At 38.3% G+C, this 22,701-nt stretch overlaps 1 long non-coding RNA gene across 1 annotated transcript in view; it reads right to left on the reverse strand.

The window, feature by feature from the left end:
- Positions 1-3,934: 3,934 nt before the first annotated feature.
- The window catches only part of LOC120889821 (uncharacterized), a 76,266-nt gene continuing 57,499 nt past the window's right edge, over positions 3,935-22,701 (reverse strand). Inside the window, exon 2 of the long non-coding RNA XR_013438146.1 lies at positions 3,935-4,391. This is a non-coding gene — a long non-coding RNA (uncharacterized LOC120889821). The remainder of the gene's footprint in view (positions 4,392-22,701) is intronic.

Genomic DNA, 22,701 nt, shown 5'->3' on the forward strand with positions numbered 1-22,701 from the left:
CACATCTGCTTGTGTGTAAAGCGAAAGGGTTCAGCTCTGTGACCATCCTAAGTCTCTTTCAGGCTATCACATTTATGAATCAAATCGGAGCTAAGATCAGAATTCAAAGTTCAAGATTTTTAGTTGTAGACTTTTTAGGACATTTTAAGGAACCTTGGAATCACTGTTATGTATCAAGGATAGATTCAATATTCAGAAAACATTCTGCCTATTTCTTATCACCCTTGCACCCCAATACGATCATTGGATGATAAAAGCAGTAATAGGGAAGGTGCAAGGCTGACTCCTAGACCAGCCTCTCCATTCATTGGACTGAGAATTATTCAGGTTTCTGAATAAGTCGATTCTCTCCCTTACCCCCAGCACTTATCTCTTTGGTCAGCCATTAAAAGGGATGCAGCAAAAGCAATGCCCAGCAAGAAACTCCTGCAGTCGACAGAAATGAAAAGCAAAGATCTTCTCTTGCAGGTCAAATCTAACACACACACACACACACACACACAAAGCTAAGCTGGGAGAGAAAAGGCAGACTCGCTAGCAGTTGAAACTAGGGAGGAAACTATTTTGAGATCCTTTCACCAAAAATTATATTTGTGCTTTGTTATCACAGCCTCCTGGAACTCTCTGGATTTTCTTTATTAGTAATATTATTATTGAAAGACTTTTTTTTTTCATTTGTAGAGAAGCTATTCCCTGATTAGCTAGAATATTTTTCCTCTTTAAAGGCTGCTGTCACACTACAGTGTTCCAGCTGAGCCCTGGGGGCAACCTGAAACAAACAACTTCTTTTTCAACTTATGGTCCAGGAGTTTAAGATCCTACCTGAATAGAGCTGCAGTTATTTGAAAAGTCTCCTGTTTCCCTGGAGCCCTAGAGCTGTTCTAGAAAGTATCCTGGGATCTGTCACTCAGCATACAGCTTGCTCTTGAAAGCCCACGTTCCTCGCTTAGAATTGGCTTTACTCCTGGTAGTCCTGCTCAAAATGGAGCTATAAACGCCTGTGTAGCCAACTGAAGCATTCACTCTCATACTGAAGGCTTATTCATAGCAGGGATTACTGATACTCAGGGAATTCACATAAAACAAAACCTGCACCCATATGCCAAACTTTGAATGGGAGAGGCCAGTGGGCAATGGTAAAGAAGGTTAAGGAGACAGAATTAGGAGGCCTGACCCTCAGAAGAGTATATGTATTCCACTGAGGATGATTGATGACCTGGAAATTTGGGAGGAAGTTGGGAGACAGACAAACCTCGTTTCTGGCCCTATGAAATATGAGATTTAGTTGGAAAACAGACCTTACTGCAGAACAATTAGAGGAAAGGGCATCCTGAAGAAGATAGAGGTTTTACATTCCGGCTGAATAGCATTTTGATAGCAGGTCTGAGGAATATATCTGGGCACATATGATTGAAAAAGATCCAGAGACAGTTAATATTGGTGGAACCAGAAATAAAGAATTGCAAGGCAATCAGGACATTTGGGCTTTACAGAGGATGGACAATTTGATAGGAATGGAAGGGCACAGCTTGATGGAAGAGACTAACCTTAACTAGCCTAATTTTAGCCAATTATCTAGATTTTTCCAAGAGGGAAGAGGAAAAAGTAGGAAATGCTATGTGCACAGCAAGTGCACACAAAAGGGCCAATACTGGTAGGGAAGAAAAGAGGTCCATGATACATGACCTTATTTTTAGAGAGAATAAAATCCTGATTGGGGATACGGGCAGGTGACCATGCACATGAATAATTATATATAAAATTAGAATCCCTGTTTTCACTGAGCCTTGGCACATGATTGAGAAACAGGGTGAATAAGGTCTATCAAGGGGTTGTAAAGGCTGAACATGTTGCTCTTCCTGAGGAATATAAAGTGGGTATTACTGAACTTTTGATACTAATAAAATTCTGTACTCATGAAATCTCGGCATGCTTTAGTAGAATGGGTAATAATCTGGGAGTCTGGAGACATGAATTCTGGTTCCAGCAAACCTAGTGTCTGCCTCACTTCCCCTCTTCACATACTGGCTTCTGTTCTCAACCTCTTCCTTTTATCTGTTTTTCTTTTTCTTTTTTTGGTCCTGGGGATTGAACCCATTAGCACCTAACCACAAAGCCACATCCTCAGTCCTTTTTATTTTTCATTTTGAGGCAGGGTCTCACTAAGTTGCTGAGGCTGGCCTTGAACTTGCATTTCTCCTGCCTCAGCCTTCCTAGTAGCAGGAATTACAGGTGTGCACCATCCCTCACCCCGCTCTCATCCCCATCCCCTACCCGGCTCTCAATCTTCTGATTTTCTCAAGCAACAGTTGCCTTCCAAAGGACATGTTCAGTCACAGCACAGCTCCTTTTTCTCTCTTGGTTTCCCGTGTTCCAAGCTTTTCTGCTTTTTCTTCACCAACCAACTCCCAGCATTAAACACTAGTGATGCAGTACCCATAACCTAATCATCTTTGTACCTCAAGTGAGAGTAAAATCTTCGAGTAGGTAAATTGATAAAATGCCTTTATCACCGAGCTTTAACATTGTTCATCATTTCAAATTAAAAGTTTTAGACTTTGAAATGTAAAATATACAATTGAATGGTCTTATTATAGTACTTTTATAGATTTCAGAATCAAATGTCCTCCATTCAGGTAAATGGCTCACACATGGAAGATTCTGGAATCTAACATATAATAGGATAAGTAACAGCGTTGTCCTCTCTCCCTATTCAAGGTCTGAGAAACAAAGTATCAGCATTTTTAGATTAATGATACCAAAAGCATTGGATATGTGTCTACTTAATATACAGTCATTAAAGCACAGAGAAATAATACACAGATATATTATATATAGTGGCTTTAATATCACCATTATCTTGTTCTCTTTAGAATAGGATCTAACTTATTGAGTGTATATTGTAATAAAATCCAACTTCAATTTATGTAAATAGAACTGTTCTTTTTAAGCAGTATGAGCTTATGATACTTAATGATAATTATATAGATCTATTTATATAAACACACATTGAAATGGTTCTGCTGTTTCTATGTCAATTCATTTGTCATTACTTGATACATAATTCCTTATACTTGTTCTTCTTAGAGTATAAAAATAATGCTTCCCAATTACAATAAAATTAGAATAAAGTCTGAAAAGTAGAAAGAAGATTTTCTTGATCACATAAAATCCCAACATTCAATGGCATTAGATGAACATTTGGTGTATTTCCTCTGGGGATTTTTTTCTATTTAAAGATTTTATTTTATAGAGGCTATTTTTAAAGACATCATTTACATAGAGTTTTGAAAAGAATATATATATACATATATAGACACACACACACATTTATATATATATATAATTTTGTCTGAAAATACTAATACATGACCATAAAGGTATTTGGGAAAAAATGTCACTTTGAAAACATATCTTACAAAGAGCATTCACATGGTTTTTAAATAGAAATCTCTAAATATTCACAGTTTACAGTGGTAATGTACCTTTTAAACGAACAAAGCTAAATAAATACTCAGAAAATTAGTACTATTTAACATTCTCATGAAACCTGGGTAAACAATGCCAATAACTCTTTCTTTTCAACAGCTAAATCACCAAGTCCCAAAGCCACCAATACCTCAGCACAACCTTCAGAAGTACATGAAGAGAGCAGAGTTCGAGTGCAAGGTTAAATGGGCTTCTTCCTGACCCAGCAGCTCTCCAGTCATTCCAGTAGATACACCCCATAGCTCTATAGCCCATTTATGCTGTGGAAAGACACAGCAGAATATTTCACTTTTCCCATTAGGGTTGTTGCCTGACTTCTTTAAGCCTTGAGACTGAGGTTCAGATCTCTCTGAAGGTCGGGCCCATGTCTCACTCACCTTTGTATAAAGTTATGGCCCAAGCCCTATTAGTGGTTGTTGACTATTGAATAAAGGCCACAGGCAAATTATCAATTACCAATACTTTTAATTTCAAGTAGTGGAAGACCCAAATGTAGTGATTTAAACAAATGAATAGTTTTTTATTGTCATCTAGCAAGAAGTCCAGAGGGAGACAACTCTTGATACTTGTTCAATATAATATCACCAATATCAGGGCTGCTATTTCTATAATCCATTCAGCCTTCTTCTGATGGCCTCAAGATAGCTGTCTTTGCTCCAATCACAAGTCCACACTCAAGGTAGGAATAGGCCTTGAAGAATCCTCAGCAGAATTCCAGTTAAATCTCCACAGTATCACGAAACTTCCTCTAGCTGCAAAGGAGTCTGACAACATGATTTTTATTACTGAAGATGGGCCAAAAATGTGGATTGTGTTAGAAAGAAAGAAAGGAGAAAAGCATACTGAATAGGAAACTAACAGTGTCTTTCTCAACAAATGTCTTCCTCCCATCTTCTTCAAGTCTGCATAAAAAGAGAAGTATAAGTTGAAAACAGCATAGTAAAATAAGAAAATAACATGCATTCTAAGGCAAAGTACTTCAGGTATGGTTATCTGCTATTAAGAACACTGATTTGATGAATTGAGCAGATTTGGTGAATTTGGTGATGGGCGGATGGAGACAAGGGAAGTTTGAAGATGTATGTGTATTGAGCAATGTGCTCAATATAATATAATGTATTATAAGCCAATATGTCAGAGTCTCCTGCCTTTGGAAGGGGGTTGAATATAGGATACAAATAAACAAATTTATTTGCCAAAGTTAGTTGAGTTATAAAAGCCTTTCTCTAATTTCAATGTGGTTCAATAGTTTTAAATACTCGAAAGAATTTAGAAAGCAAAAATTGGAAAAGGCTCTATATAGCTTACTTTTCATCAGATCACACAGCCTCTGCTTCAAATTTCCAGCAATGAGTTCTTTCTCTCTTACACACACACACTCTTTCTCAGAGAGACTTTTAAATTCTTCTAATCATCAGGAAAGTCTTTCATAACTTGAGCTGGATTTCACATCTTGTTGTTATAAATCCTTTGTTCCAATATTTTTTAAAAGAGTAACCAGAGTTAGCTTGACTCTCCTTATATATGTCAGCCCTTTAAAAAAAAATCAAGAAATTTAAGACTCTATTCTCTCAGCAAAACAACTGAGGCCATGAAATCATCCTTAGTTAGCATGACTTCCAAAGCCCCATCTCTACCCCTAGTTCAACCTAGTGACCTTCTCTGGGCCTCTGTCCTAATGAATAGCTTTCATTTTACAGTTCCTGAGTTGACACAGTACTTTGGAAGATCACTTCAGGGCAGTCACAACCACCCCTGGTACCAACAGTAGAAATTAAATTTATTACTAAAAATTCTATTCTTTTTAGGTTTTGTTCCATAGTTTTGGCTGTAGAAAAAAGATCCCCATGAATCAAACATGTAAATTCTCTTCCCAATATTTTGCCAGATAAGTTCTCTGGATCCAACTCTTCAAGGAAAAAAATTCATCAAGGTAAGAAATTAAACCACTGATAAATACTTGGATGAATCAGTTGTTCAGGTGTCTATCACGATACTTTAAATGATAAGGCTCCACTTTGTAAAGAGTTCTCAGGACTTTCCATGTCTCCACTAGGTAACTTCTAGCCATCATAAGCCATTTTTTGGCCCTACTATCCATCTTATTCCAAACAGTATACCACAGACATCTGGTTGACCTTTAAAATTCATGTGGAAAATGATGGTAGGATATTAACATATAGTTACTAAATAACAAACACTACCCTGGGCAATTTATATATATATAATTCTCTTCATTCCTCAAACCTACTTGAGGTTTTTATCATTCACCCCCACCCCCACCACATACTTTTATTAAGGGATTGCAAATCAAAGTCTGTCATGGTTAATTAACTTACTTTACATCTGTTTTTCGTATTTTAGACACAAAACACATGTTCCTTTTCTACACTAGTTCTCCTAATCTCTGACATCAATTGGGTGTCTAACAATTCAATTCAGTTTTGACACTGCCCAGAGTTAGCACTGATTCTATAGGCTAAAGGTTTAGCCCTATAATACTGCCTGTGCTTCAGATGCCAATTGCAAATGGAGTGCTCAGGCTACCCACACTGTCCAGCTTACTAGAATCCAAGGGTTCCCTTGAAGTTCCATGAATTTCCTAGAAAAACAGAATCAGAAAAACTTTATACTTAAAGATTACCACTAAGGGATGGCCAAACAGAAGAGATGAACAGGACAAGATGATGTAGAGGTGTAGGTTAGCTACATCACCCTCTCCACATGCACCACCTTACCAGCCCATCAGGGTGTTCAACAACTCACAAGTTCCCTGTCATTAAAATCTACGGAGTGTTGTGAAGATTTCAGCAAATAGGCACTACTGATTGAATCACTGGACATTGGGTGAATTCAACTTTTAACCTCTTTTTCCTCACTGGAGGTCAAAGATGGAACTGAAAGGTCTAATCTTCTAATCACCTGACTATCTAGGGTCTCTTCTCCCAGTTGAATCATCTCATTAGCATACATAAGAAAGTAAATTACAAGGGTTTTAAGAATTCTGTGCCAAAGGAGCTGGGCACAATGGTGCATACCTGTAATCTCAACAACTTGGGAGGCTAAGGCAGAAGGATCACAAGTTCAAATCTAGCCTCAGCAACTTAGAGAGGGTCCCTGAGCAACTTAGCAATACACTGTCTCAAAATTGAGAGAGAGAGAGAGAGACATGAGAATGTAGCTCAGTGGTTAAGCATCCCTTAGTTCAATCCCAGGTACCGAGAAAAAAAAAATTCTGTACAAGGGACAAAGACTGAATATTTATTTTGTATTATACAATATTACATTGTTGGTAGTGGTGGAAACATATTTCTAACTGAGGATTGCATATCACTGAGGCTCTTATTTTTCTACCATTATTTACATATGTCCCCTAACTTCACATGTTTGGAAACTTAATGCTTAATGCAATGTGTTGGGAAGTGGGAGATAGGACCTAAAAGATGTGATTAGGACACAAGGGCTCCATACTCATGAATGCATCAATATTGTTATCAGAAGAATAGGTTCTACTTTTTTACTAGAGCATTAATAACTATGCATTTGGGGTTCATTTTGACAAAATCATATATGCAAGAATTTTATTTTAAGACCCACCCCCTTCCCTTTTCTTCCTCTTCTCCCTTCCCCCAGTTTCCCTTCTCTACTCCACTAAATTTCCTTTCTTCTACATATACATAAAGGTGATCCTCCCTTTGGTTCTTTTATATATGAATATGACATAATTTTGTTAAATTCATTCCATTTATCTTTCCCTTTCTCCCTCCTTCTCATTCTCCATCTTCTACTTCACTGATCTTCCCAGTGTCTTTATGATGCCCAATCCCCTCCCTGCCTTCTTTTCTTTGTTTTACTCTAGTTTCAACATATGAGAAAAAACAAGGAATGATTCAGGACCCACCTTGCTCTCTCTCTTGAGCATGCTCTTCCATATCCTGCCTTGAAACAATGTGCCATGCAGGCCCCCACCAGATACTGACCTCCTGATCTTTCTGGTTGTGGACTTTCTGGTGTCCACAACCAGGAGCAAAATAAATTTCTCTTCATTATAAATTAACAGCAGCACAGAATGGGCTAAGGCGTGTCTTACAACAAACTTCCTTCTGATGAATAAATAAGTCTTATAAAAGCTTGAATGAAAGACTATTTTAGTACCAGATATTTTGAGATGCGTACCAAGTAGAAATATCTTATGTCAAAGTCGCATCAATCTGAAAACGGGTAATCAAGAAAATGAGGCTTGAGAAATTTGTTTTTCTTATTCTGAATAATCATGCTCAGCACTCTCATTGTTATATTTACTGTTCTTGGATAAAGCATGTTGAACAGGTAAGGCCACCCATCATTCTCCATTAAGTGTTAGTCACTCACTGCATTTCACTATGACCTTCACATTCACCAGTCACCTAACAACCCACCCACAGTCAAAGTCAGAGGTTTACATGTGGTAAACATGCTTGTTCAAAGAACAAATGGAAACAGGTTTATCATATACAAAGAAAATATTTAAAACAGTGACAGTGTTGTAGGAAAATAGATGATTATAGTCTGTTATATTTTCACACCTAAACATACAGCATGCTCTGTGTGAATCTGTTCTTGTCACTCTAAAATCACAGAAGACATTCTTGAGACAGAGGCTAGAGCTTTTTGGTGCTACCCCCACTCTATTTTCTAAGAATTTTGTGGAAATGACTGAACATAGAATTCAATTTAGTCAGAACAAATGGTTGAAAATTTCTATTCCAAATTTTTTGTCAAGAGGAGAATTTATGAGATTTGTGGCATTCCAATAATGGCAGACACTTTTCATATCTTCATCCTTACAATCAGCTCCAGAAGACAGATATCGCAGCCCCATTTTACAAATAACAAAACTGAGCTTCAAAGGTTGAGAAGTAAAGTACAGGGAGCCCATGTTCTCTTCACTGCATCTTGCTACACTAAATCCTCCACTCTCAGATCCCTAAGAAAATGGTCAGAAGTCAGGACAAGGAAGAGAAAAACAACAACAACAAACAACATCTGGAGAAACAACAGCTAAAATCTTGTCAGTTCTTCACCACAAGACAGGGTCATATTGACCTTGTGGCTCCACTCAAAATAACTTGATCTTTCCAAATAACTTGATCTTTCAGCGAACATATTTATTGAGTGCTCCTCTCTATTCAGAATGTTGTAATAGGTGCTGTGGGGAAAATACATAAGCACTACGTGACAAGGTGCCACTCTTATGGCACTCACACTCCAGCTGGGTCAACAGCATGAATGCATGAGACAGCAGGATCCTCTCATGGAGATGCCGTAAGGAAAGATGTCTCCTGCCCAGCTCTGAGCCAGAAAGTGGAAGTGCATGCATTGGGCAGCATCCTCCACAAACAGGGATGACTTCTGTGATCCATCTGGAGTTGTAAAGAGAATACAACTCTGCCAACCTCAGAGTTAACACTAAAGCTTCTTTATCTTACATGGTTCACGTCTACCCACAGACCATTCACTCTAAAGACCTTTATGAGAAAAATAAGCAGCTCCTCTCGGACCTCTAGACAGGTGGCTGATCTTAGTCCTGAACATTTTATGTTAACAGGGTACGCACTTCAAATCCTGAAATCCTTGGTGAGAATGAAGCATTCTGAGCCCATTCCTCTGCAAGGAGATATATGTCAAGATCCATTCCAAAAGGTGGAAGAGGATCTGCTTCTGTTTAGCCACATGGTAGCAGGTACCCAGTCAAAAATGATGATGAGAATAAAGTAATCCTCCACCATAAATGATTTCCTGCTACATGTATTTCTAAAACCATGGTGATAGATAGGATGCAGATACTCAAATGAGAAATGGCTGAATTGAAACCTCTGTGTGAGTCCCTCTTTAAGAATCTGCCTAGGTTTATGTTGATATTTAAAAGCCCACTCCCAGAATAGTTGTATAAAGCTGTAGACAATTTTTGTTCAGGTCCCTTTATGACTGACACAAATGATTCGGGTCATTTTGAGACAGTGTTTTGAATAACACATCCTGGCACTTATCTTGAGGGGGACCAGCAATCCTCTGTACTCCCTAATTATCTCCCATGCCTAGCACACAATGCTCACTGATTGGATGCCTGGGTGCTACATACCAGTATTCCCTTAGGAAAGGTGTCAGATGATGAATGACACACATAAACCTTACGTTCACGTATTTCCACAAAAGTCCACTAAAAATGCTTTCTGCATAGGCATTTAAGGCCTATACAGTTCCATAAAGTCAGAGATTTTTGTTTCCTAATACTCTGTTAAATTCCTATTGGCCTCTTCTGTACTAAATAATCTGGAGTTTATTTTATCATAAAAGATTTAGCTGTCTGGCTCTCTGAATACTTTGATTTTCATCCAACAAACATTTACTGAGAAGCTACTCAATTATATATATATAACCTTGTACTGGATTAGGATAGACAGATGAATAGGGCCCAGCTCCGACCCCACCCTCAATCACTCACAGCCCATGGAGAAGATGGCAGTACTGTGTGAACAAGGCTCAAAGACAAGGTAATGGGGGGCATGTGGTAGGAGGGCAAAGGTGCCAACAGACCACCCTGCATGGTCAAAAGAAGCCCTTCTTGAGGTAAATCCAGATGTGAACCAGGTCAGGAATGGGGTATGTTTTGGGGAAGAAGCTTCCACTCCTGAGGAGTGCTAACTGAGTCAAACACTGCCTTAACACTGCCTTTCTTCTATTTTTAACTGTTAACAATAATGATCTACGCCATGACTAGTAGAGTCTCAAATTTATTGCTGAATGCCCTTGGTCAAGTGATGTTGCATTTCTAAATGTCAATTTCTTCATTTGTAAAATTAATAATAATGCCTAACCCACAGGTTTAAGGATCAATGCAGAAAAATGCATATAAAGCACTTACATAGTCCCAGAACACAGTGATCATTAAACAGCTGAAGTTTTTAAATACGAACACTGCTTGTGAATACCTCTCTTGTTTTCACTCCTGGCACATGGCTATTGTCTTTAGGTATCCTGCCCTCTTAGCTCAGACTGTCCCAGGTTCCTTGAGCTTTTTAACAAGGAATTAGTTAATACCTAAAAACCAAATTTGCTTTCCTCAATAAAGATAAAAGCACACAGTGATCTTTTGAGATGTGATTCTGCTTCCTGCTTTCCCAATCCTCTGGCTCCAGACCTGATGACTCCCAGAAATCAAGTATTACTCTAGGATACCCAGAACTAGACTAGAGGCAGACACAGAGAGCCAATGACCTATATAAACTGCCACTAACCATCTGGGTGAGGGAACAGATACGCCCCCTTCTCTGTCAAGGGCAAACCAATAAATTAGGAACGGAAGCAGCACAAATGTGATCTGATACTTTAGGTCTGCAGATGAGCTGCAGCACAGCTAAGTGGCTGGGACCAATGGTAAAGCAGTAATCATCCCTAAAAGGGAGCAGAAGAATAACTAAGCAAGTGTCTACTGAAATAGAGTGTGTGCTTTTTCAAGAGGCTGAAGCTCTAGTTAGGTTGTGATGTATACAAAATTCATTTAAGTGGATATAGAAGGTCATCCTAGGAAACAGCTTGAAATGCCTTCAATCGATATTTCTAATTTGGAGATAGTAAACAAAGGTATTATGCATAAGACCAGGCTTAATGTGTCACCTTATTAAGTATGGGAAAACATTAAGGAATTGAATTTCAGCTCTTTTGTACTTAAAGTCTGTGTCTGTACTGTAGAAAGAAGGGAAGAGTTAATCCTTAGTTGTGCCCGCATGTGCAGTGGCAGCAAAAAGAGGCAGAAAGAACCCTGAACTAGCCTTGAGTACTATTCTTATCTCCATGCTCTCGAACTGTGGGCTCCCTGCCAATAATTGCTTTTGTGAAGCCACTAGGAGCTGCTGACTGGATGCATTTCCTTGTTCATCCAAAAGTTATATTTAGAGTGACAACCCCTCGAGATTGGGTGATCTGGAGATCGGCCAAGGGATGTGGTCTTACTCTGATCAATAATCACCTTAAAGGAAGCCTTTCTTGACCCAGGTCAAGAGAGTAAGCTCCATGTTGGGGAGCAGTGGTGGAAGAATAGGAAGAAATAAGAGGGACTCACTGTTGCAACACTACAGCACCAGAGCCAGGAGCTCTTGTTGCATGACATCATTTATTCCTAGCAATTATGAAATGCAGGAATTACTCCATTTCTCATGTTCTAAAATAAGTAGTAATATGGCTAAAGTAAAGATTCCAACCTCAGTCTCCAAAGCTTGCTCCCTGTCTTTCTATTACTATGGTTCACTGCCTCTGCCCAGAGCGCTCTCTGGCCAGGCAGGGGAACCTCCAGATGGAATAAAGTCCTCTTTAGGCCCTTTCCCTAGAGACGCTGAGAAGATCTGTCGCAGCTTCCTGGTTAAATGAGCCGGGAGGCCTGCTTGGGTTAGAAAGAGACTTGAAGGCAGTCGGGGATTTCTGGGCCTGCCGCAGTGGTTCTGAGCATTTCAGCATGTTTGACAAAAAAAAAAAAAAAAAAGTTTCAGGGAAAATAGACTTCCTCCTTTGAAGTATGAATCCTTTCAAGAGAAAAAGTATCTAGATAAATATGAATCTAAATTCTTCTCTTTTTTCAAATTCTTGCTAAAACAGAATTAGTAAGTAGTATCCATCTCCAACGGTGTTGGGGAGTGTTTCAGAAGCTTGTAACTGTTAACTCCATTGAATCTGCTCTCTAGGCATTCTCTGCCTGGCTGCACAGCGTTCTTTGGGTCACAAAGGTTGTCGGGAGGAAGGTCTTCCCTTGCCAGTTCTTTCATGGGAGGCAGAACTTCCAGGTTGTATCAGATCTAGAAGGTGGACTCCTACAAGTCTAGATCCTTATATTTTTTCTTAACGCTCTAAACTACCCTCTTACCTGCAGACTCCTGGACCTTTTCTATTTTCCAAATTGATGACCTGTGCCACGCGAGTTTCCTCTGGCACATGGCAGACATTGAGATATTTCTTCCACATATACTAACCTGGAAAAATAAAATACTGGGATTTATGAAACTACTGGAGCCCACTCTCCCTGCCCCCACCAGGACCATTAAGTTACTAAAGACTGACTTGGATTTTGAATTCTGTTTCCTAGAAACAAGGCACACTTTCCAAGGTTGAGAAAGCAAAGAAAACAAAAACTATATTACAGCAAGAAAAATTTCCAACATATGTAGAATTTAAAATACCACATATGCCATGTGCAAATAAAGGTTGTGATTGTATTGTTTTTAATTTTTGTTTTGTTTAAATAATTTTGGGTCTGGGTATCCTGCATTTCAAATCCTAAAACCAGAGACAAAAGCAAGAAAGCATCCAGCCAGCATAAGGCCTTAATATCTGACTGGGAGCCAGAGAGGCAGGAGCGAGACAGCAAAACAAGTCAATGTAGCATTGCTATTTGCACAGGCAGCTGAAGGAGGACAGTGAGAGCTGCAGATGTGGATGCCTGACCTTTAATCCAAAGAGAGTCTCACTAAGGATTGAAAATAGATCACTTCAGTCTAGTAGGAAGCTTTCAGACAGGTGTGCTGACCAAAAAAGAAAGTCTGGCATTAAATTGTATAGGTAGTTGCTGACCAGAAAAAAACAGATTCTAAGGAAAGAGACCAAAACAACCAGGTCTTCAAATAACTTTTTGGCCATAGGGTTAGGAAATGGGATTTCAGATGTCAGTAGAGGACTATATTGTCAACAATGCAAGATCTGGCCTCCTTCACAGCTTATGGAGCTTGGTATATGCTATGGTTTAAATGTGTCCCTTCTAAAATATAGGTGTTGCCATTGTGACAGTATTTTAAGGAGAGCCTGTAAAGAGGTGACAGACTAGGAGGCTTCCTCCCTCCTGAATAGGATTAGGTGTCCTTACCAAAAGACTTAATGAAGGGTGCTTATTCCTTTTTGCCCTTCTGCCTTCTGCCATGTGTGGACACAATGTTCTTCCCTCTGGAAGACACAGCATCAAGGTGTCATTCTGGAAGCAGAAAGCAGCCCTCACCAAACCGCTAAACCTGCCAACCCATTGAATGTGGACTTCCCAGCCTCCAGAACTGTGAGGAAAATAATTTTCTGTCCTGTATAAATTTCCCAGTGTCAGGTATTTTGTTATATAAGAACAAAAGGACAGAGATCTAGTAACATGTGTCAATTTCTATACATGAGTTTAGTATGGTTTACTTTTCTGTCCCAAGAAGAATTATATGATCATCAATAAAAATAGCAGCTTTTAATATAAAAAAAACCCTGATATTTCTCAAAATATTATATGTCAGGCCTGGTACAAGTACCTTATCTCCTTTATCTCTCTTAATTTTGAGATTGATATTAAAAATAAATTAAAATTATCCCCATTTTACAGATGAATACAGTTTAAGCAATAGTCCTGCATGTCCTTACTCTATACTCAAACCTAACTCTGTTCAGATTATAAAGCCAATGCTCCTTAATTAAAATAAAATATTTTAGAGTAAGTTAAATATGAATTTGCCTCCTTATTGTACCACTTAGTTATTTGACCTTGGGCAAGTCAATTTGTGATAGTCTCACTACCCTATTATATAATGATATGATTAGCCCGCCTCTTGGGTCATTCAAGAAGATTAAATAAGAATATTTACTTTAAACATTTTTTCAAAGTAGCTGGTTCATAGTTAGTGCTCAATAAAACACTAGGTAAATATGTCTTTCAATTCTCCTTTTCTTAAGTGCCACATATAGTAGGGGTGTGAAACTAGGAGATAATGTATCATAACAAAAGGGGGCTAGGCGTGGTGGTGCATGTAATCCCAGAAGCTTGGGAGACTGAGACAGGAGGATCACAAGTTCAAAACCAGCCTCAGCAATGGCGAGGTGCAAAGCAACTCGGTGAGACCCTGTCTCGAAATAAAATACAAAATAGGGCTGGAGATGTGGCACAGTGGTCAAGTATCCCTGAGTTCAATCCCCAGTACCAAAAACAAAACAAAAAGGCAGCGGAGTTAATCCTAGAGAACTTAACCTTCAAGGATATTCCTAGAACACTGTGAGATAAGACTCATCAGTTAGAGACCTTTAAAGAGGATAAATGTAAACCCACAAGGAATTGGTCAAGAGGAAAATAAGGAACAAAGGAACAAGTACTTGGCACATTTTTGCAGAAAATTAGGAATTCAAATCCATCTGCTCAATTTCCAACAAAGTTAAAAAAAATCAACAGAAGGCTAGGTCTGCTCTAATAGCTGGATAAGAATGAAATACAAACTGGAAATACCATGTGGCATCACACAGCAGGCTAGGGAGGCACCAAGAGAACCAGCACTTGCCCAAAGAATGATGAGAGTAACCTGTAGTAAATCTCAGGGAAATGCTGGAGAAGCAGGTACAATCTAAGATAAGAGATAACGGGAGGGGGACTCTTCCATTTCCTTCTGAATACTGGGCCTTGCTTTTGTAAAATATTAAGTGGGGACTGGACTCAGCTGCACTCTGCCCTTTGATTTCCATATGCCTGCTCACATGTGTGCTGCTTTAACTGCCAGGAACCCAAGCCACCAATTTCCAGGGAGAAAAGTCATAGAAAGGGTCTTTCTTCTTCTCTATCTTCCAGTTTAGAGTAGGCAGAAAGAAACTGACTGCTATAATTCATTTTTATTTCTATATGACAGAGAAGAATAATGGTTCAATTCCTCTCAATCCTTCCTAAATAGTAAGGAAAGGGAAGTGCACCTGTTTTCACTCATAGGCTAGTAAAGAAAAGATGATACCCTAAATTAAAAAAATCTTCATCCCTCCACATCTTGATGATTTACAGGGTTTTTTTTAATCAATAGACTGCTTTTAGAGAAACCGTAGGCTTATAAAAATAGTAAAAAATATAGTTTATATATATATTCCCTTTCCTCCCCTCATACACAGTTTCCATATAACAAACATCTTACATTTGTTTCAATTGTGAACTGTTATAATTTAGATAAATACCCTTGAAGGTCAATGGGTTGAAGGTCTGTATCCTTTAAGGACATGCCCTTGAAAGAAATATTGAAACCCCAGGTCCTTCATGTGTCTCTCTTTCAAATCTTGGTGATGAGTTGAGCAGCTTTGCTCTACCGTGGGCTCTATCCCATAATGAACTGCCTTCCCACAAACCTAAATTAAAAGAGCCAACTGAGCATGGACAGAAGTCTTGAGTCAGAAGCCAAAATAAACCTTCTATTTCTGTAAGTTGGTTTATCTCTGATATTGGTGGTATGACAAAATGGTGACTAACATAAGAAACAATAGACATATTACTGTTAGTCTAAGGTAACATGAGAATTCAGTCTTTGTGTTGTGTAGGTCTATGGGTGTTAAAAAATGTTGAATGACGTTTACTTTCCATTATGGCATGATACAAAATAGCTTTGCTGCCCTAAAACGCCTGTGTACTCTACCTATTTAATCCTTCCACCCAATCCCTCTCAATCCCTGATTTTTGGTTTTTGGGAATTTTGTTTTGTTACTATCTCTGTAGTTTACCTTTTCCAGGATGTCACAGAGTTGGAATCATATAGTTTATAGTCTTTTCACACTTTTTTTTTTTTTTCACATAGTGCCATGCATTTAAGGTGGTTTTGTGTCTTTTCATGTAAGGTTTTTTTGTTTTTTTTTTTTAACAACTTGGCATAATAGAGTTAACTAAGTCATTGTATTAATCTGCTTTCTGTTTCTATAAAAAAATAGCTGAGACTAGGTGATTTGTATAGAAAGAAGATTCACTTAGCTCACAGTTTTGGAGGTTCAAGGGCATGGCGCTGGCACCTGCTGGGCTCTGTCAAGGGTCACAAGGTAGACAGCAACACAATGGCAGAAGTGCAAACAAGAGGGATCGAGTGGCAAGGGAAACAGCATAAACAGATACAACTTTTAGCAGGATAATCTTTAATTAATCTTAAAGATTCATAACTCTCTTTGAAGAACAGGGCCTTAGCCTAATTTTCTTCCTGACTCCCCTCTTCCAAGGAGACTGAGGTCCTATTTCCAGACTTTTTTCTTGACAGAAACCTTAGACCAGGGAGTGGCCAGGCTTGCTCCTTTATAATATTTCTCTCCTGCAGAAGCTAACTTACTCTCTGAGACCAGCAATAGTCCCTACTGAAGGTGGAGCTCCAATGACCTAATTACATACCACTAGGCCTCACCTCTTAAAGGTTCTAACCCCCTCTGGTTCTATCATCAGACCAAGGATCAAACTTTTTTTAAAAAAATATTTATTTTTTAGTTGGATACAATACCTTTGTTTTCTTTATTTACTTTTACATGGTTCTGAGGATTGAACCCAGGGCTTCACACGTGCTAGGCAAGCACTCTACTGCTGAGCCACAACCCCAGTACAAGGATCAAGCTTTTGACACATGAGCCTTTGCAGGACACAAACAATATCCAAAGCATAGCAGCTGTATGTGTCTAAATATCAATATATATATGTACATAGATAAAAATAGAGATCTATACATTTATACCTATCTATAGAGATATACGTATATCTATCTATATCTTAGTATTGAAAAGTCAGAAAAATTACCTTTGACATTTAGGCTAGAAGAAAGTCTAAACCACAGTGAGTTCCCAAAATCTTCCCTCAGCTTCTATTTCATAAGGTAGCAATTTCCCACCAAGAAAACCTTCTTCATATCTGCCCTAAATTCACAGAATACTTTTAGATTTCACTGAGCATACTAAAGAAAGAGAATTATTCTTGTTCTCATTCAATAGGCATTTATTGAGCCATGCATGTGCATATCCTTAAAAATCTAAAGTCTTTGTTCCCCCAGTGTCTTTTGCAGTCTTTCAATTTAAGCCTTTTTTTTTTCATCTTGTCACTCCTCTTCCAGAAAAACATCAATTATTCCTAGTTGCCAAATATATCAAGTCAAAATCTCATGCCAAGCACTCAAGGTTCTACTATATTAACTTACCTAATCATCCTCCGTTTATTTCCCAAATATGTTTACAATTGCCACAATTTCATATGACAAGGACTTCTTTTGTAAAGGGAGATTTAATAAACCAAGATCATGCTATGGCAATCCATCTGCTAAGACATGCATGTTCCCATCTGGTGCCTACCATCATTGTCCTTGTTCCAACTGGGAAACTTCTCCAGCTCTGAGCAGCAACATTCTGCAACTTTGCACTCCATACCGCAAAGGGACAGGACATTCCTAAGCTACCCATACCTGCCTGGGCACCTCCTGCAGCCATTCTATTAGCTAAGACATATTGGCCATAGTAAAAGACATCCTGTCTCCTGGGTCTGACTCCCTGGAAAGCAAGATAACCAGCAGAATCTCTCAACTTCCCAGAACTTTATCTGCCTTAAACTCAGAGTTGATTCTGAAACCCAAAATCTGACCTATTCTTTCTGCATACAGACTATAGAATAGGTGAGGAAAAATGCAAATTTCATTACTGCCTAAAAGAGAATTATGGTGAATTTAACAGAAAATATGGGGTAAAGAAGCATAGTTGTAATATTTCAAAACATTATTCCACTATGAAAGTAGGAAATTCTAGGTTTGTCTCTGCTTTGGCTAATTAAGGAGTGACCTTGCTGAGTCACGGTCAGTTTGGATCTCTCTCCCTCCCTTCAGTGATATTATATGAGTTCTCCTGGAACCACAAACCTGCATTACTTGGTTGAGGAGGAGTGGGTGGATATATTTAGAAACATTCAATAATAAAATCACTTTCTACTTACTTTCTGTAAACACATCTTAATGATAGAGTTCCCTTCAATTCCATTAAAGCAATTTTAATGAAATCTGTTATCTCAGCTTCTTTTAAGGAGATATGTTCCCAGTAATTCTATTTTAAGGGGGCTATCTTTTTTCCTAGTGCTTCTTGAGAAACACACACACACACACAGTTTTCTGTGATCTCTCCAAAAAGAAATGAAGTAGTGGTGAAGGGAAGATAGCAGAGGTGGACAAGAAAATAGCACGCAAGGGAAGAGGCTATTTCTTTTTAAGTCCTCAGGAAAAAAGAATAAACAAATAAACCCTTTTACGGTGTAATCTTTAACCTTAAAGGATCATGATTCACTTTTCAAGAGGAGCTCTTTGGACTACCCTTCAAGGGCCCATTGTCTTACTGACATCCCTATACCAAGGAGACAGAGGTCACATCTTCAGACTTCCTTGACATAGTGTCAGCTCGATAGGAAAAGATTGATTTATGTAAAACTGCTTGCTTGCCTTCTGAAAAGCACATAGACAGGAAACAGAAAATGAATCATCAACAGAATAGCCATGTGGGTCATCAATAACTTCTCACTTGCAAGGCAACCACCTGCTTGTTATTTAAGGGATGCTGTCCTAAAGATCTGTCAGACTATTGGAACCTCCCTTGGACAGCAGGAGAGTCCTAAGGGGCTGTGGAGATCAAAGGGACAGGAACCAAAGGACAGCTTATTGGTGGAAATAGCAGCTTCTGGGTTCTGCCAGTGGATATGATCAGTTAATTCAATTTGTCCTGGTTCCAGCTTCCCTTTGGATTTCAAGATCTGCTAAAAGTTAATGAGAAAAATTAATAGTGGGTAGCATTTTTTCCTTAGAGTTTGGCTTCGAAACTCCAAGACGTTGTTACTTGGTAGTGGTGGTTGGTGGCAGTGGTGGTGGCTGTGGTAGAAGTAGTAGTAAAAAGAACAGTAGCAACTCGTATTTATTACGGTTTATAAAACAAGAACATAAAATTCTTATATTAAATCTGAGATATAGCTATTTACAATTTTCTTCTACAAAGGAAGAAGTTAAGGATTACTAAGGGAGTAAGCAGTATCCTAAAGCATTCACACTAGTGAAGGGCAGAGCCAAAATTCAAGGACCGTAATACTAACAGTTTCCCCTTGATACTGTCCTACAATCACTAAAATCTAAAACTAAAAAAAAAATAACTTTGTCTTTGATTAAATATACACTCTATAAAAGAAGGAGTGTAAATGTGGGTTTATTAATATTCTGCTGACAAAATACCACTCAGTAAGTGACACTATGGTATCAAGCATTCTGTCTTCATGGCATTAGAAAATTCTGACAGTTACCATTATTCCAAAAAGTAACCTCCATAGGAGTTAGTCTTTCACTCATATTCAGCTAGATTCACATTTATTTAGCATCCATTTACTGAATTTATTGGCCAAAGCAGTGTATTAAGTGCCTCCACTTGCAGATTCTTATTTAAGTCCAAAAGCAAATAAGGTAGTTTGCATTATTCCTATTTGTCAGATGAGGCAGTGGAGGAAAAAGAAGGGACTCGTTCATTCATTCTTCATTCAACTAATAATTCATTTATTTGATCAATATTTATTATTTACTATGTACCAGGCACCACCATCCTAGGCCCCTGGGAGGCAGAAATGAAAAAGTTAGACCAAGACCCTGCTCAACTAAGGTTTAAGTGAAGGGAAATATACAAAAAAAAAAAAAATGTTAGATTTTGATGAGGGCTATGAAGAAAAACTACACAATGTAAGGGATAAATACTGAGGAGGTGGCAAGGGGAAAAGGGCCTCTTTCCAGCACAGGCCTGTCTGATGATAGTTAAGCAGAAACATGATGTGGAGGGAGATACCTAGGAGAAGAGCATCTCCCTGGAGACACATGTGCTGCCACCGAGTTTGTGCCCGTACTAAGCTAGATGCCAGGTGGAGAGATTAATAAGGTGTGGTTCTGGTCAATTTGTGGAGATATATCAATAAATTATTATAGTATGAGATGCATGTTCGGGAAATTATGAGCATGTTCAGGACTAGGATGAGGCAAGTAAAGAATTTCATTTCAAAAGATGATAATACCAAGATAACTGCTCATTTTTGCTGCAGGCTTACTCAGAGTGGCACTGATTCTGAGCACATAGAGGGAAAGTTTCGAACTGGAACTGATTATACCTGACCTGTGTTTTAACTGATAGTAGGTGACAGTCAAATTTAGTGCTTTGCCAGAGTCACAGAGGCAATAAGAGTAGAACAAGGATCCAAATACACATTTCTGTATTAAAGACTGCAGCTCTATCTACCTGATCAGCATTTCTTAAAATGTGTTTGTAGATGCCAATGGGATGCTAATAGGTTTTACTGAAAAAATGTTTTTGGTGATCAAATAAGTTTGAGAATATTTTACATGTGATAATTTTAATAGTCTTCCTTATTGTGGAACTTTTCAGAGACTTCATTAAGCAGCCAAGAGCCAACAATAGGACCAGAATTTTCAGTTGAGAAAAACTGAAGCCCATAAAGCAACTAAATACATAGCCCATAGTCATGCGAGCTTATAAGTAGTGGACCCAGACTTTAACTCCATAGTCTGTGTTTTTTGAGTCCCTAAATTATAACTGGCAATTGAAGTCTAGGCAATATTAAAAGACTACACAAAAGCTGGTTAAGAGTATCTCTGAGTGACTCAGGAATTTAAATAATAAATGAGAACTGTATTAATATCAAATGATTGGGAGAAGCAAACCTCTAGAACAAAATGAGCTATGCATGCTTAAGTGTGCAAAATTGATTGGGGTTTGTTTGGTTGTTTTCTAAGCCTAGTGTGTATTCAACTCTATTGCAGGTTTTTAGTAATTATGAAAAATCCACCATTGCCTCGAATTTTAAAATAGGATCTATTCATACACTAATCTCTCATCATCCCCAGGGTATGCCTGAAACCATGAACAGTACCAAACCCCAGACATACTATTTTTTCCTATACATATATACCTATGATAGAGTTTAATTTATAATTTTGGCAGAGTAAAATATTAATAGCAATATCTAAGAACAATTATAGCAATATGGTAATAAAAGCTATGTGAATATGGCTCTTTTTATTCTCAAAATACCTTGATATTGTCTCACTCTTCTTTTTGTGAGTATATGAGATGATATGAAGCCTATTTGAAGTGAGGTGAATGATACAGATATTATGATGAAGAGTTGGATTAAGCATGATGACACTGATATAGCAGTTTATAACCTAGGCAACTACTAGGTAACTAACAGGCAGGTAGCATATGCAGCATGGATATGCTGGCCAAAGGGATGATTCATGTCCTAGGCAGGATGGAACAGAAGAGTGAGAGATTTCATCATGCTACTCAGAATGGTGTATAACTTAAAAACTTACAAATTGCTTATTCCTGGATTTTTCATGTAATATTTTTGACTAATTTATTTTTTTTAAGTACTGGCAATCAAATCTAGGGACAAGCACATACAAGCAAGTGTTTTACTATTGAGCTATACCCCCAGTGCACCATTTAATATTTTCAGACCATGGTTGACCATGATTAATTAAAACCACAGAAAGTATATCATTACATAAGAAGGGGAACAACTGTATTTTTCAATCAACAAAGAATATGTTTAGCCCTCTGCTCTGTACATTCTGAACTCAGCAAGGCCAGGATTTGGGGCCACAGTAGCCTTGTCCTCCAAACACAAAGTGAGATTGGGTTCAGCCTCTCCACAGCACTGTAGCATTTTTGATGTCACGGCCACATACACATGGCCCAGTCAAATTTCTTTCATACTTACAAGAGCTGACATATTAGTTCTAACTTCATGAGCAAAATGCATACAAATACAAGATGAATACAGAAGGGAGACCCAGGTGGCAGATTCCACATGTTATTTTTAGTCAGTCCACCAAAATCGTTTCCCCCTCATAAACAGGACCTATCTGGATTCAGCCTTAAATTGTACTGGAGAAGCTGATTAAATAAGAAAGGAGTTTTGTCACTAATAGGCAATGCCCAACAAAATGAGGCTCTTGTGGCTCATCTCAAAAGGAAAAGCTACAAGAAAGCACTGAATTTGCAAAGAAGTGAACTTCATAAATTGTGCACAAAAAGGTTTTGAAGATTCAGATAAAAAGCTCAGTTCCAGCATGACCATCTGTTATTTCCCTCTAAAAGAAGATAGCTAGTAGTTTATAAAAGCAATAAAACAGTTCCAGAGCTCAAAGGCAATAGCAAGGACTTCCAGTTACAAACCAAGGAACATACAGACTGACATCCAGCTGAGTGTGATTCCATTACCCCTTGAGCCTCCTCTTCAGACAGAAGCAAAGAGCTTTCTAGTTACTGGTATCTGATCCATTTTTCCCCCTCAAAATGATTATAATTGGATGTCTAACCTTCCTTCTCTTTCCTTCAGTCTGCATTCACAGCTTATTCATTTATTTTTGGTAG

This window comes from Ictidomys tridecemlineatus, chromosome 4, assembly GCF_052094955.1.
Source record: "Ictidomys tridecemlineatus isolate mIctTri1 chromosome 4, mIctTri1.hap1, whole genome shotgun sequence".
In the NCBI taxonomy this organism is placed as follows: Eukaryota; Metazoa; Chordata; class Mammalia; order Rodentia; family Sciuridae; genus Ictidomys; species Ictidomys tridecemlineatus.